At 42.8% G+C, this 16,547-nt stretch overlaps 1 protein-coding gene and 1 pseudogene across 2 annotated transcripts in view; one reads left to right on the top strand and one right to left on the bottom strand.

Annotated features, from left to right (window-relative positions):
* The window catches only part of Mro (maestro), a 63,740-nt gene that overhangs the window by 28,641 nt on the left and 18,552 nt on the right, over positions 1–16,547 (bottom strand). Inside the window, exon 2 of one of the 2 annotated variants that reach the window (XM_045144039.1) lies at positions 687–823. The gene's annotated coding sequence lies outside the window, so the exon portion shown is untranslated. The remainder of the gene's footprint in view (positions 1–686; positions 824–16,547) is intronic. The other variant, XM_045144040.1, reaches the window with a different exon arrangement.
* LOC123458762 lies at positions 10,688–11,297 on the top strand (annotated as a pseudogene).

Below are 16,547 nucleotides of genomic sequence, written 5' to 3'. Positions count from 1 at the left end.
GCACTTGGGAGGCAGAGGTGGGAGGATCACCATGAGTTCGAGGCCACCCTGAGACTACATAGTGAATTCCAGGTCAGCCTGGGCTAGAGTGAGACCCTACCTCGAAAAACCAAAAGGCACCCCCCCTTTTTTTGCTCAACATATTTTTAAAAAATATTTTATTTATTTATTTATGAGAGAATGAGCATGTGAGGGCCTCTAGCCATTCCATTCACATGTGCCTCTTTGTGTGTCTAGGTTAGGTGGGTACTGGGGGATTGAACCTGGGTCCATAGGCTTCACAAGCAAGTGCTTTAACTGCTAAGCTATGTCTCCAGCCCTATTATTTTTTTTTCTTTTGTTTTTCGAATGAGGGTCTCACTCTAGTTCAGCCTGACCTAGAAATCACTGTGTAGTCTCAGGGTTGCCTCAAACTCAGGGAGATCCTACGATCTCTGCCTTCTAAGGGCTGGGATTAAGGGTATATGCCACCATACCCAGCCCATAATTTTTTTAAGGAAAAAAAAAATGCAAGATTTTTAGCAATGGACCAAAGACCAGCAGGAGAAAACGGGCTGCTGGCGTCAGAGTGCTGTGAAGAAGGCAGGAGGACCCCTCCCTGCTCCTTCAGGCCCAGTGTACCTCTTTACCCAGGCTTCTGGGAAGGAACCCCTCACTTCATCGTCAGGCCTCACGCGCGCACTCACAGGATACTCCGGGGAGAGCGGAGTTGGGCGGCGGGAAGAGCTGCTCCCACCCAGCACGCGTCTCTGCTTCCCTTCTCACCGTCCTCAGCGGGCCTGGGACAAGGGGAGCCGCTGCCTTTCACCTTTCAGCTGTGTCCCTAGAGAAAAAAAGAATTCCAGCTATTCCTTTCTGAAATTTAAACCATTGTTAGAATAAAAGGAGAGCTAAAGTCATTATTGCAAAGTTTGTGCTGCAAAATCACTCTTCCAAACAGATATTCATTTAGGGTACACACATATTATTCATACCCAAAATAAGATTAGACTTTTTTTTTTTATTTGAGAGCGACAGACACAGGGAGAAAGACAGATAGAGGGAGAGAGAGAGAATGGGCGCGCCAGGGCTTCCAGCCTCTGCAAACGAACTCCAGACGCGTGCGCCCCCTTGTGCATCTGGCTAACGTGGGACCTGGGGAACTGAGCCTCGAACCGGGGTCCTTAGGCTTCACAGGCAAGCGCTTAACCGCTAAGCCATCTCTCCAGCCCATGATTAGACTTTTTTGATAAACATAAATTATATTTACATAACCTTGCAACTTCAAATCTAACTCTAGAATGACATGTACCAGCCTATCTGTTTAAATGAGAGAATATTCTTGTTACATGACATTTATCTTTAAAAAAAAAAAAAAATCCTTTCCATGGGTCTGGAGAGCTGCTAAGGCATGTGCCTGGAAAACCTAACAAGCCAGGTGTGATTCCCCAGTACCCATGTAAAGTCAGGTGTAAAAAGTGCTGATGTGTCTGGAATTGGTGTGCAGTGGCTAGAAGCTCGGGTGCACCCATTCTCTTTCCCTCTCTCTCTCTCTGTCTCTTTCTTATCTCTATTTCTTTCTTTGCTTGCAAATAAATAAGTAAAAATATTTTTTAAAAATGCCTTTCCAGGGCTGGAGAAATTGGCTTAGTGGTTAAGTGCTTGCCTGTGAAGCCTAAGGACCCCGGTTCGAGGCTCGATTCCCCAGGACCCACGTTAGCCAGATGCACAAGGGGGCGCACACATCTGGAGTTCCTTTGCAGTAGCTGGAGGCCCTGGTGTGTCCATTCTCTCTCTCTCTCTCTCTCTCTCTCTCTCTCTCTCTCTGCCTCTTTCTCTGTCGCTCCCAAATAAATAAATAAAAATAAACAAAAAAATTTAATTCCTTTCCAGAAACTAAAGATATGGCTCAGCAGTTAAGGTGCTTGCCTGCAAAGCCAAAGGATGCAGGTTCAATTCCCCAGTACCCATGTAAAGCCAGATGCACAAAGTAGTGCATGTGTCTGGAGTTCATTTGCAGTGTCTTTTGGCCCTGGTCCTCCAATTCTCTATCTGCCTCTGCCTCTGCCTCTGCTCTTCCTCTTCCCGCTCCCCCCCTCTCTCAAATAAAAAAAATAAAATATTTTTAAAAATTTACTGGGTATAGTGACACATGCCTTTAATACCAGAACTTAGGAGGAAGAAGAAGAGGATCACCACAAGTTTGAGGTCACCCTGAAACTGCACAGTGAATTCTAGGTCAGCCTGGGCTAGAATGAAACCCTACCTCAAGAAAGAAAAAATTATTTCCAGAATGGATGTCTGAAGAAAAGCTCTTTTTTTTTTTTTATAAATTATAAGAGTATTTTTCTCCTTTGGAGTTTTGTGTTTTGTACCAGTATTTGTTACAATGTCAGACTTTGGGCTGGAGAGATGGCTTACCAGTTAAGGCGCTTACCTGGGAAACCTAAGGACCCAGGTTTGATTCTCCAGCTGCCTATGTAAGCCAGATGCTCAAGGTAGCACATGAGTCTAGAGTTTACTTGGGTGAGGCCCTGGTACACCCATTCTCTCTCTCTCTCCCCCCACCCCCATGTGTCTTGCTCTCCAATAAATAAATAGATAAAATACTTTCTTTTAATTTTTTTAAATGTTTTATTTTTATTTACTGAGTTGACAGAGGAAAGGAGGAAGAGAGAGAGAGAGAATGGGCATGCCAGGGCTTCCAGCCACTGCAAACAAACTCCAGACATATGTGCCACCTTGTGATTTTGGCTTATGTGGGTCCTGAGGAATCAAATCAAGATCCTTTAGCTTTGTAGGCAAGTGCCTTAACTGATGAGCCATCTCTTCAGTCCCCCCCCCCGCCCCGCTTTTTAAAGAAAAGTATCCGTCTTTGATTTGACTCCAGGTTATAAGCAGTTTGATTATAAATGAAGCATCCCATCTGTGGTGGTTTGATTCAGGTGTCCCCCATAAACTTAGATGTTATAATGCTAGGTTCCCAACTGATGGAGATTTGGGAATTAATGCCTCCTGGAGGCAGTGTATTGTTGGGGGTGGGCTTATAGGTGTTATAGCCAGTTTCCCCTTGCCAATGTTTAGCACATTCTCCTGTTCCTGTTGTCCACCTGATGTTGGCCAGGGGGTGATTTCCACCTTCTTCTCATGCTATCATTTTCCCCTACCATCATGGAGCTTCCCCTAGAGTCTGTAAGCCAAAATAAACCCTTTTTTTCCCCAAAAAGCTGCTCTTAGTCTGGTGATTTCTGCCAGAAATACAAATTTGACTACAACAATAAAGTGGTACTAAGGAATGAGACACCTGACTGTGTGGCTTTGGCCTTTTGGAGATGATTGTCAAGTGGAATGTGGGAGGGCTTGAAACCTTGGCCTAAGAGATGCCTTGCAGTGCTGTAAGTACAGCTTGATGGATTATTCTGGTCAGAGTTAAAAGACCTGAATGCAGTAAGAACTGTGGACTGTGAGGTTTGGCTCCTGAGGGTGAGAAAGAGCTAGAAGCAGTTTGTGTGAGAGGCCTGCAATTATGCCCATGTCCTGAGAATTTGGGCAGGGATGCAGTGCCGCTTCACCTCAAGTCTGGAAGCCAAAATAAACCTTTTTTCCCACAAGCTACTCTTGGTCAGGTGCTTTCTGCCAGCAAGGTGAACCTGACTGCAACACTGTCCTGGAACACGTGACAGAAGAGATTGTACTGACCTCATTCCAGAGTAAGATCTTCTCTCAACACACATGACTGCAACAAATGTTCTTTATACCTCCCTGCACTCTCTTGGGAGACTGATTGTTTAGAATCCCCACATTTATTTTCTTATCATCTTTGCTTGATTTCCCTGACTGTGTCACTAAAGGAATATTTATTTATGCATTAAATATTTATTGGGCTCTTTTATGTCCTTGGCTCTCAGCCCAGCACTGGGGCCCAGGGGACATAAAGACATAAACATAAGATTAAGAACTATATGGCCCCTGTCCTGACAAAGGCTACAAGTGGGCAAGATCTGGGCTCTGTTGTCCAATGTTCACTCTGATGCTCAGGGCCAGGACTAAGGCGCGACCAAACCGGGGCTGTGCAGGGTGAGCACCTGAGAGTGGACTTGAACTCTAGGACTCCAGCTTCAACCCAGTCCTGGCTGTGACTCCAATAAGTGCACAGATCGGCAAAGCAAGATTGTTTCATGTCTGTTTACATAAGACAAAACAGACTCAGAGTGTGAGTGACCTGAGTAGAACTTCCCTGATACCAAGTGACGGGAACAGGTGCTAACCGTACAGCACGGGCTCCTAGTTCCCAGTGACTTGTTGAGGTTCTTGGAGTCAAAACCCGTGTGTATACCCAGTTATCTCTTTCTGGTTACTATTCCGTGGAGTCAGTTCTAGGACCTGCGTGGGTATCAAACTCCATGAAGGCCTGAGCCCCTTATATAAAATGGCAAGGGATTGCATGTAACCTAATCACAACCTCCTGTGTACTTGAAATCATCTTTAGAAGGCTGAAGCTATTGAGTACACTGTAACTACTACATAAATGGGTGTCATATTACATTGAGGAATTATTACAAAGGGAGCAGCCTGGACCTGCTCAGGACAGACACAACCTTCCCAGCAGTATTTATCCGCAGTTTATTGGATCCACAGATGCAGAAGCCATATGTAAGTGGAAAGAGAGACAGAGACAGCAGGAAGATTGGCTTTAAGAAGGTGGCTCACATGGGCTGGAGGGGTCGCTCCTTTATAGCACTTGCCTAGTACTTGTGAGAACAAAGCCCTGGTTAGATACAGGCCACCTCGTAAAGCATGCGAGTGCCTGTAATCACAGCACTCTGGAGATGGAGGTAGGAGGGCCAGAAGTTCAAGGTCACCTGCAGTTACAAAGCCAGCTAGCCTGGGATACATGCAACTCAGCAAGATAAAAAGAAAGGAAAGAAGGAAGGGAGGGAAGGGAAGCAAGGAGGGATAGGGAAAGAGAGGGGAAAGATGGGGGAAAGAAAAGGGAAGGAAGGAAGGAAGGAAGGAAGGAAGGAAGGAAGGAAGGAAGGAAGGAAGGAAGAAAGAAAGTTTGAAAGATGACTGAGCACTTCAAGGCGCTGGCTTATGAAGCCCGAGGGCCCAGCTTCAGTTCCCCAGTACCCACTTAAAGCCAGACATACAAAGTGGCGTATATGTCTGGTGTTCACTTTCAAAGTCAGGAGGCCCATGCCCATATCTATCTTCCTTCCTCCCTCTCTCCCTCTTTCTCAAATAAATACTTAAAAGAAAAAAAGACTCCCTCTTTGTCTCAAATAAAAATAAAAATTTAAGAAGGGCTGGAGAGATGGTGTAATGATGAAGGCACATGCCTGCAAAGCCTAAGGACCCAGGCTGGATCCTCCAGGTCCCACGTAAGCCAGACGCACAAGGTGGCACATGCGTATGGAGTTTATTTGCAGTGGATAGAGTCCTTGGTAAGCCCATTCTCTCTCTTTCCTCTCTCCCTCCCTCTCTCTCTCTCTCTCAAATAAAAATATAGGGGCTGGATAGATGGCTTGGCAGTTAAGGCATTTGCCTATGAAGCCTAAGGACCCAGGTTGGATTCCCCAGTACCCATGTAAGCCAGATGCACAGGGTGGTACAGGCATCTGGAGTCCATGTGCAGTGGCTAGAGGCCCTGGTGTGCCCATTCTCTCCTCCCCACCCCATGCCTGTCTCTGTATCTCTCTCAAATAAATGAAAAAATAAAATATTTTTAAAATATATATAGCAGGGCATGGTGGTGCACACCATTAATCCCAGCACTTGGGATGCAGAGGTAGGAGGACTACTATGAGTTTAAGGCTAGTCTGAGACCACACAGTGAATTCCACATTACCCTATCTTGAGCAACTAAAAACTAAATAAATAAATAATAAAAATATATTTAAGAAAAAAGAAAGGCAGAAGGCAGTGAGGGAGGAGAAGGGGGAAGAAGGGAGAGAAAGGGGAGGAAAAGGAAAGAAAGAGGGGAAGAAGAGAGCTAATTAAAAGCAAAGCAATTTAAATAAATAGACATGTTTAGTGCTAATTTCATATTGGAGGTGTGAGGAAAAACAGGTCTTCTCTATCAAACTAGAGTGACTCTATTTTATTTTATTTTGGTTTTGTGAGATAAGGTCTCGCTCTAACCCAGGCTGACCTGGAATTCACTCTGTAAACCCAAACTGGCCTCAAACTCACAGCAGTTCTACGTCTGCCCCCTGAATGCTGGGATTAGAAGCGTGTGCCACCTCACCTGGCCTGTGTGACTCCATTTTCAACTATAACCTCCCTCCGTTTTGTATATGAAGTTCCAAGAATTGTTTAAATCCTTGGAATTGGCTCAACAGGACTTTATTAACTTCTTCATATCTTCCAGCTTCCCACAGGCTTTTCTTTTGGCCAATAATGTATTATATTGTGAGCCTGAGCCTTAGCCAATGAGGAAAAGGTCAGATCCCCTTGTGATAGAGAAGAAAGACTGAACAGACCACCAGCATAGTGTCCTTGCTACCTTGACTTAGAGATGCTGGGCACACTTCCGCAGAAGTCAATTGCTTTGTTAGATATCCTTATGAGTGTCTTTGACCCCTGAAATTTTCATTTCCAACAGGAGACAGGGCTATTCACATACTTATGACAACAAACTTTCTCTGTAAAATGAAAGATGGTTAATCTTTGTACCCAGTCCTTGGAATATCACCACAATGGAATGAATTCTAATAAAGAATTACAGGGATGGAGAGATGGCTAAACAGTTAAGACAGTTGCCTGCAAAGGGTAAGGATCTGTGTTCGGCTCCCCAGAACCATTTAAGCCAGATGCACAAGGTGACACATGCGTACAAATTGACACATGCTCACAAGATGGTGCACATGTCTGGAGTACAATTGCAGAGACTGGAAGCCTTGGCATGCCAATTATCTCTCTCTCTCATAAATAAATAATTAATTTTAAAAATTGGGGGAAAAAAAAAGCCGGGCGTGGTGGCGCACACCTTTAATCCCAGCACTCAGGAGGCAGAGGTGGGAGGATCACTGTGAGTTCAAGGCCATCCTGAGACTACATAGTGAACTCCAGATCAGCCTGGGCTAGAGTGAGACCCTGCCTTGAAAAAGAAAAACAAAACCAAAAGTATTGAAAAAAACTTACATAGACAACCTCTTCCGGTTGGGCAACTCCTAACAAAAGCAAGATCTTTGTAGCATATTTATGTACCACATTTACAGCAGTTGTCAATAAAAAGTTTAAAACAGAATAGAATCTTTTCTGACATGCAAATATGGCCATATGCAACATGGAGGCACACCTCTTCAACAAAGTTAGAAATAATAACCTCTCAAACTGCTGGCAAGTATCCCAGATGGTCATCTAAGTATGTAGTTAAGATACTTCCTGTGGCAGTTAAGATGGCAGTGTAGGAACCACACCAAAGCAGCCTAGGGAAGAAAAAGGAAAAAAAAAAAAAAAACCAGCAAAATACACTCTTCTACTAAAAAGTGAGGTGTATAAGAAATTACCAACTGCAGCAGAGAAGTAAGAGAGATCCAGAGCATCTCGAGCCCACAGAGGCAGGCAGAAGCGGCTCCAGCAGCAGGGATACCAGGAATGCGGGGCCACAGCTGCAAGGCTCGGCTTGAGCCACAGGAAAAGCCAGGTGAGGGGATTCTCCACTCACACAGAAGCTCCTCACAAACTCAAGAAACGTGAAGGGAAGACAGCAGGGAAGAACAGAAGAGCAGCTCCTGAGGTAGAGGATCACATGGACCAGCGGGAGAACTAGAGCCACCATCCACAGCTTCCCCTCCCCAGCTGCCAGCACAAGCTCCAGCAAGCACCAGAGACCTGGGGAAGGGAGCTCACAGCACCCGGCACCAGCGACCACAGCAGCGATCCAAAGACCCAGCCAGCCTACTTGAATCCACAGTGCACCAAAGAGGGACCCAAGCAGGAACTCAGAATAACTGGGACCAAAATCAACCCAAAAGTCAACTGGGATTACACCAGGTCAGTACCCGCCAAATAAGCCTGGTATATAGGCTTGAATTGGAAGTGCTAATTGCACCTTCCATATTAGGATAAATTATATGTTAAAAGTGATGGATAGTCGGATTTGCCATTCTTAAATAAGCTATATTTTGGGCTTGTCATCTGCAGCTTCCTGATTTATAGCGGCTTTTTTCCTCTTCTGTTGTTCTTTAGGGAAGGGTATCACTTGGTCACAAGCTGACTTGGAACCCTCAACAGACCAGAAATGTTGGCCACCTAGTTCACAGGATTAAGAGTGTGGGGCAACACACATCCTAAGGCACTGAGACTTTGTTAGAAGATCTGGTTGTCAGAATATCTACTCTTGCATAAATATTCTGTGCTGTTTTTCAATGAATGTGTATACTGTTTAGTTAAATTTGAGAATCTGCCTATATTTTGCTCCACTCAGTCTACTTGAATCTCTCATAGCAAGCAAACCCAACATCAAGGGTAACTTTTGTAGATACTCTGAGTCTCTAACAGCCACACCTAGCAACTTAAGCTCCTACCCTGAAGATATAAGACATCAGTTTGATTGATACATGTAATAACACTGCAGCTAATTAGAAAATCCAAGGATTAAATTAATCCAAGATGAAAAATATGTACATTAAAACACAAGAAACACCAAAAATCAAGACAATATAAGTCCACCAAAAAGCATTAATGCAACAGAAATGACCTCCAGTGAGAATGAGTTAGAGGAAATGCCTGAGAAAGATTTCAAAAGAATGATTATAATTATGCTCAAAGAAGTCAAAGAGAAAATCAAAGGAATGAAAGAGGAAATCAAAGGAATCAAAAATACACAGGAAATCAATTTAATAAAATGAGGTGGTCAATACAGGACATAAATAAGGAAATGGAAAAAAATAAAGAAAAACCATTCAGAATTACTAACAATGAAGAACACAGTCAATGAAATAAAAAACTGTAGAAAATCTCACCAGTACAATGGATGAAGGAAAGAATATCTAAACTAGGAGACCGGGTGAAATTTCTAATAGAGTCCAACAAAGAGAAAGACAAACTTATAGGAAAGTGTGAATGAGAATTTTAAGATATTCCTGACATTACGAAAAAATCAAACTAAAGAATTCAGGGGTTGCCGGGGGTGGTGGCGCAGGCCTTTAATCCCAGCACTCGGGAGGCAGAGGTAGGAGGATTGCCATGAGTTCAAGGCCACCCTGAGATGACAGAGTTAATTCCAGGTCAGCCTGGACCAGAGTGAGACTCTACCTCGAAAAAAAAAAAAAAAAAAAAAAAAGAATTCAGGGTATAGTGGGGGAGAGGACCCCCGGAGGAAGGTCCGCAGTCTCCCCGCCACTGGAGCCTCCCTGGACATGGGCTCCGCTCCTGTCGCCCACCCGGTGAGCAGGCCAAGCTTCTCCCCGGTGGGCGAGGCGCTTCTTAAGCTTGGGGCGCCTTCGGGGAGCTGCGGGGAACCACGGTGCGCCTGCGCGGATGCACTTTGGCGTTCTGTCCTGAGATGTGCTGGGAAACCGAGGCCACCAGAGACGGCGGAGAATCAAGACGGACCACGGTGACGCTGATGATGATGATGATGATGGTGATGATGAGCCCGGGGGAATCTTCCAGAGCCCAGCTCCGAGGGGTCCGGGCTTTATACGGGCCTTTGACAGCACCTTGACTTCACATTATTGACGGGTAACTTCTGGCCTAGGTGACTGGGGACTGCCAGCAGAAAATGACGGAAGCAAAGAGAACCGGAGAGACAGAGAGGGGGCAGAGGGGGAAGAGAAAAGGAGAAAAGAAAATGGCAGAAGCTCTGGGAGTTCGCCCATGATGGCACTGACCCACTGACCCATAGCATTGTCAGCAGGATGCAGCTGCCTAGACCAGGGGAGCCAGGGTCAGGCTGCCCCCAGAGGAAGGCTTGCACAATGGAAACTGCAAAACAGGTTGTGGCCTTGGGGCCAACGGGCTTTAGAGCCCCTAGGTTGCTTAGAGGAAAACGAACTGGGGGACCTAGGAAGGAGGGAAGATGAGAGTGGAGATAAGGAAACTGTCCTTGTTAAACAGCTCTTGCTCAAAACGGAGTGACATAGGTTATCCTGAAGCAAGATGAGTGGGCGGGAAAGCAGATTCAGGGACCTTGAATGGCACATTCCACTGTGGAAGAAGTTACGTGATGGACATGTTATGGTTCAGTGAGAGGGTTAGTGAAGGCTGTAGGACCTTTAAAACTGGGCTTTGGTGGACAGCCTGCCCAACATGGATTTGGAAAATGCTTAAGATATTTGTTAGCTGCACGTGGTTCTGGATGGCTTAGGAATAGGGAGAAGTACACTCAGTGGCTTCAACTGGTGATGTAAGCCATAAAAGGTCTGAGGTAGGATAGAATTCATGTCCCTGTGTCCCATATACAGAATGAGATGCACAAAGGTCAGGGAGATGAGTTCTTTTGTTTGTTTGGTTGGTTTTGTTTTTTTGAGGTAGGGTTTCACTCTAGCTCAAGCTGACTTGAGCTCTCAGGGTGGCCTCGAACTCATGACATTCCTCCTACCTCTGCCTGGAATTAAAGGCATGCACCATTGTGCCCAGCCAGGAAGATGACTTTTGTGTGAGGTGTCTTCAAACTCATGGCAGTCCTCTGCCTTCCAAGTGCTGGGATTAAAGGTGTGCTCTGCCAAACCTGGCTTGCCAAATCCAAGGTTGAAAAAGAAAAAGGGAAGAGGTTCTTGCTGCGGTCACAAAACCAATGGGTGGTGACGAGAATGGAGGTACCCGCGTGGTTAAGCTTCATAAAATGCCTAGGTATTATCCCACTGAAGACGTGCCAGGGAAGCTGCTGAGCCATGGCAAGAAACCCTTCAGTCAGCATGTGAGAAGGCTACGTGCCAGCATCACTCCCAGGACCATCCTGATCATCCTCACAGGATGCCACAGAGGCAAGAGAGTGGTTTTCCTGAAGCAGCTGGAAAGTGGCTTACTCCCTGTGATGGGACCTCTTTCTGTCAGTCGAGTTCCTCTGCATAAAACACACCGAAAGTTTGTCATTGCCACCTCCACAAAATTTGATATCAGCAAAGTTAAAATTCCTAACCACCTCCCTGATGCATACTTCAAGAAGAAGAAATTGCAGAAGCCCAGGCATCAGGAAGGGGAGCTCTTTGACACAGGGAAGGCGAAATACGAGATTACAGAGCAATGCAAAGTGGATCAGAAAGCTGTGGATTTTGCCAAAGATCAAAGCTGTTCCTCAGCTCCAGGGCTACCTGCGGCCGGTTTTTGCTCTATCCAATGGAGTTTATCCTTACAAATTGGTGTTCTAAATTTCTTACTAAGAACCTAATTAAACAACTGATAAATTAAAAAAAAAAAAAGAATTCAGGGTATAGTAAAAGGAGAATTTCACTCCAATGGCATAGTAGGCATTTTCAAAAATATCATAGAAGAAAATTTCCCCCAAATTGGGAAACAGATGCCAATGCAGATACAGGAATCCTTTAGGACACCAAAAAGACAAAACCTGAAAAGAACCTCTCCTTGCCATATTATAATTAAACTACAAAACATACAAACCAAAGAAAAAATATTGAAAGCAATAAGAGAGAAAAATCAAGTTACCTACAAAGGCAAGCCCATCAGGGTCACAGCAGATTACTCAACACAAACTTTCAGTGTCAGAAAGAAAAACAAACATATAAGGAACCTGGAATAAACAAACCATATTCAAGTACTAGTTAATACAAGAAACACAAGAAAATGGCAACAATAAATATGCACCTTTCAATAATAACTCTTAATATCAACAGCGTCAATGCCCCAACCAAAAGACATAGATTTGCAGACTGTATTAAAAAGCACAATCCTTCAAATTATTGCATCCAAAACTCACCTTTCTAAAAGATGGACACTATCTTAGGGGGCAAGATTGGAAAATGGTGCCTATAAAACAAGCAGAGGTTGCTATCTGAATATCTGACAAGGTGGACTTCAGTCCAACATTAATTAGGAAAGATAAGGAAGGTCACTTTGTATTGATTAAAGGCACACTCCAACAGGAGGACATTACAATCCTAAACATATATGCACCTAAAATGGTGGCCCCCAACTTCATGAAACAAATGTTATTAGAACAAAGGTCACAGATAATACCAAACACAGTGGGTGACTTCAACACCCCATTCTCATCAATTGACAGGTCATCCGAGCAAAAAATAAAGAGAGACATCTGGATTAAATGAGGTCATAGGACAAATGGACCTAACAGATATATACAGGACATTTTATCCAAATGTTGCAGAATACACATTCTTTTCAACAGCACATGGAACATTCTCTAAAATAGACCATATATTAGGACACAAAGTACATCTTAACAAATACAGGAAAATTGAAATAATTCCTTGCATTCTATCTGACCACAATGGAATCAAACTACAAGTCAATAACAAGAAAAGTTATACAGCATACACAAAATCATGGAAATTAAACAACACACTACTAAATGATAAATGGGTCAATGAAGAAATCAAGAAGGAAATAAAAAAAATTCATAGTCAAATGTTAATGAGAACACAACATACCAAAACCTTTGGGACACAATGAAGACAGTCCTAAGAGGCAAATATATAGCTTTAAGTGCCTATATTAAGAAATTAGAAAACTTCTCAACAAACTATTGGCAAACAAAATACAAGAATATATCAAAAAGATCATTCACCCTGACCAAGTAGGCTTTATCCCAGAGATGCTGGGATGGTTCAATATACACAAATCTATAAATGTAATACATTATATAAATGGGTTGAAGGACAAAAATCACATGATCATCTCATTAGACACAGAGAAAGTGTTTGATAAAATCCAACGTCCCTTTATGATAAAAGTCCTACAGAGACTGGGAATAGAAGGAACATATCTCAATATAATAAAAGCTATTTATGACAAGCCTACAGCCAACATATTACTAAATGGGCAAAAACTGGAAGCTTTTCCACTAAAATCAGGAACAAGACAAGGGTGTCCACTGTCCCCACTTTTATTTAATATAGTTGTGGAAGTCTTAGCCATAGCAATAAGGCAAGAGACACACATAAAAGGGATACAAATTGGAAAGGAAGAGAACAAGTTATCATTATTTGCAGATGACATGATTCTATACATAAAGGACCCTAAAGACTCTACTAGCAAACTGTTAGAGCTGATCAAAACCTACAGCCATGTAGCAGGATACAAAACAAATACACAGAAATCAGTAGCCTTCATATATGCTAACAACAAACACACAGAGGATGAAATCAGAGAATCACTCCCATTCACAATTGCATCAAAAAAAATAATAAAGTACCTTGGAATAAACCTAACCAAGGAAGCAAAGAATCTCTACAATGAGAATTTTAAAACACTCAAGCAAGAAATTGCGGAAGACACTAGAAAGTGGAGAAACATCCCTTGTTCCTGGATTGGAAGAATCAATATTGTGAAAATGGCAATCTTACCAAAAGCAATCTATACATTTAATGCAATCCCTATCAAAATTCCAAAGGCATTCTTCATGGATATAGAAAAACAATCCAAAAATTCATTTTGAAGCACAAAAAAATCTAAAACAATACTGAGCAACAAAAATAAGGCTGATGGTATCACCGTACCTGATTTTAACTTATACTACAGAACCATAGTAACAAAAACAACATGGTACTGGCATAAAGACAGACATGTAGATCAGTGGAACAGAATTGAGGACCCAGATGTATGTACAGGTAGCTACAGCCCCCTGGTATTTGACAAAAATGCCAAAAATACTCACTGGAGGAAAGACAGCCTCCTTAGCAAATTTTGCTGGGAAAACTGGATTTATATCTATAGAAGGATAAAAGTAGATCCTTCTGTCTCTCCATGGACAAGAATTAAGTCCATATGGATTAAAGACCTTAACATCATACCTGAAACACTGAAATTGCTAGAGGAAACAGTAGGGGAAACCCTTCAACATATTGGTCTTGGCAAAGACTTTCTGAATGTCACCCCAGTAGCTCAGGCAGTAAAACACCAGATTAACCACTGGGACCTCATGAAATTACAAAGATTTTGTATAGCAAAGGACACTGTGAATAAAGCAAAGAGGCACCCTACAGAATGGGAAAAATCTTTGCCAGCTATACATCTGATAAACAATTAATATCTAGGATATACAAAGAACTCAAAAAATTAAATAATAAATCAAAAAACCCAGTTATAAATGGGCTATGGAACTAAATAGAGAGTTCTCAAAAGAAGTAATACAGATGGCATATGTGCATCTAAAAAAATATTCTACATCCCTAGTCATCAGGGAAATGCAGACTAAAACTGTGTTGAGATTGCATCTCACTCCTGTCAGATGGCTACCATCATGAAAACAAATGGCCATAAATGCTGGTGAGGAAGCAGAAAAAGAGGAACCCTTCTACACTGTTGGTGGGACTGCAATCTGGTCCAGCCATTGTAGAAATCAGTATGGATGTTCCTGAGACAGCTAAAAATAGATCTACCATATGACCCAGCTATAGCACTCCTAGACATATATACTAAGTACTCTTCTCATTACCTTAGAGATACTTGCTCAACCATGTTTATTTTTACTCAATTAACAATAGCTGGGAAATGGAACCAACCTAGATGTCCCTCAAGTGATGAGTAGATAATGAAGATATGGCACATTTATACAATGGAGTTCTGCTCAGCAGTAAAGAAAACTGAGGTTATGAAATTTTCAGGAAAATGGATGGATCTGGAAAGGATTATCCTAAGTAAGTTAAACCAGGCCCAGAAATCCAAGCATCACATGTTCTCTCTCATATGTAGATCCTAGCTACAGATGATTGAACTTCTGTGTGAGTAGGAAAAAAAGTTCAGTAGCAAAGGCCAGTAAGTTAGAAAAGAGATATAAAAGGAAGAGAAAGGAAGGGAGGGAGATACTTAATAGGATGGTATTGTATATATGTAAGCAGAAGAATAGATTAATGGGGGTGAAAAGGCCTAAAGGGAGGTCAGGGGAAGAGACTGAATAAAGGAAAGGTGGAGGGAGGGCTAATCAAAAACTAAGAGGATATAAATAAATCATATGGAAACCTACTTTTTGGCAATGAAATACTCAGTAGATTGTTACTAGAAAATTTTCAGTGCCAGGGATGGGATACCTTCCAGTGAGTTGTTGGCCAGGGAGGTCTTTGATGCCCCCAAAACATTATAGGCCATTGCCGAGGCTCTTGGTTTCCCAGCAGGAATAAATGGTAAGACCCTATTGCTGAAGACTCCACTACTTGGGCTGCAAAGCCATTGAGAAATCCTGCTGTAACTGAGCTGAAAACCTCCTCCATGTAGGCCAGCTGCCAGAAAACTGGAAGAATCCATTCGGCATGCAGTTCAATGGGGGAGAGAGAAATCAGTGAAGATACTCAACAGTGGACACTGCAAGCCTTATATTTGGCCAGCCAGTCCAAAAGAGCCAACAGGTGCAATAGTGGCACTTCTCTCATGGTGGAAACCAGTGCCCTCTAATTGGTCTGGAGGCCCGCTCCATAGGAGGGAGTACACCCCTGATACTGAAAACTTAAAACAGGGTTAGTCATGAGCCATAGGGGTGTGTTGTCTATTGCTGTCTGGCTAAATGTATATACTATGCTCATCAAACTGCCCAGTAATCACTTCTCTTCATGTTCATACATACATATTAATGCTACTTTCACGTTTGGTTATAGAATCTTCTGTTTTCAGATGGCAATGATCTTGGGATGATTGAGAAGGTACCATAGTGCTGAGAAGAAGTGATAGAGGAGTGTTCCACACTGAAATATCTCTATCACACCTCCCAAGGATCAGGGTCTAAGGCAGAAGAGGTGTCAGGAAGAATGTAAGAGCCAAAGGAAGGGGAGAACTCCTTACAACATGCTCCTCCAGACACAAAACATCCTGGATATGCATGACTTCACAGTGCCTGACATTACCTACACAAGATCATCATAATAGGAAGAAAAGATCATGACATCAAAATAAGAGAGAGACTGATTGAGAGGAGGAGGGGATATGATGGAGAATGGAGTTCCAAAGGGGAAAGTGGGGGAGGGAGGGTATTACCATGGGATATTGTTTATAATCATGGAAGTTGTTAATAAAAATAATTTTAAAACTTATATTTAAAAAGAGTAATATGAACAGACTACTGTGGGTAGAATAGCCTAAGTAAGGTCAAGGGAAGAGATTGAAGGAAGCTTGGTGGAAGTGTTAATCAAAACTAAGACGCTATGAATATGTCATATGGAAATCTACTATTTTGGACAATGGTGCATCCAGAAGCCACAGATTATTACTAGAAAATTTTCAGTGCCAGGGATAGGATACCTTCCAGTGAGTGATTGGCCAGGAAGTTCCCTGATGCCCCTTAAAACATTATAGGCCATTGCCAAGGCTCCTGGTTTCCCACCAGAAATAGATGGTAAGACTCTATTATTAACAACTTCACATGATTGTGCTGCAAGGTTACTGAGAAATCAAGCTGGAGCTCAATTGAAAACTTCCTTGCTGTAGAACAGCTG

This window comes from Jaculus jaculus, chromosome 2 (assembly GCF_020740685.1).
Source record: "Jaculus jaculus isolate mJacJac1 chromosome 2, mJacJac1.mat.Y.cur, whole genome shotgun sequence".
Classification (NCBI taxonomy): Eukaryota; Metazoa; Chordata; class Mammalia; order Rodentia; family Dipodidae; genus Jaculus; species Jaculus jaculus.
Note: the sequence above shows the minus strand (reverse complement) of the source record. Positions and strands in the feature narration are given on the sequence as shown.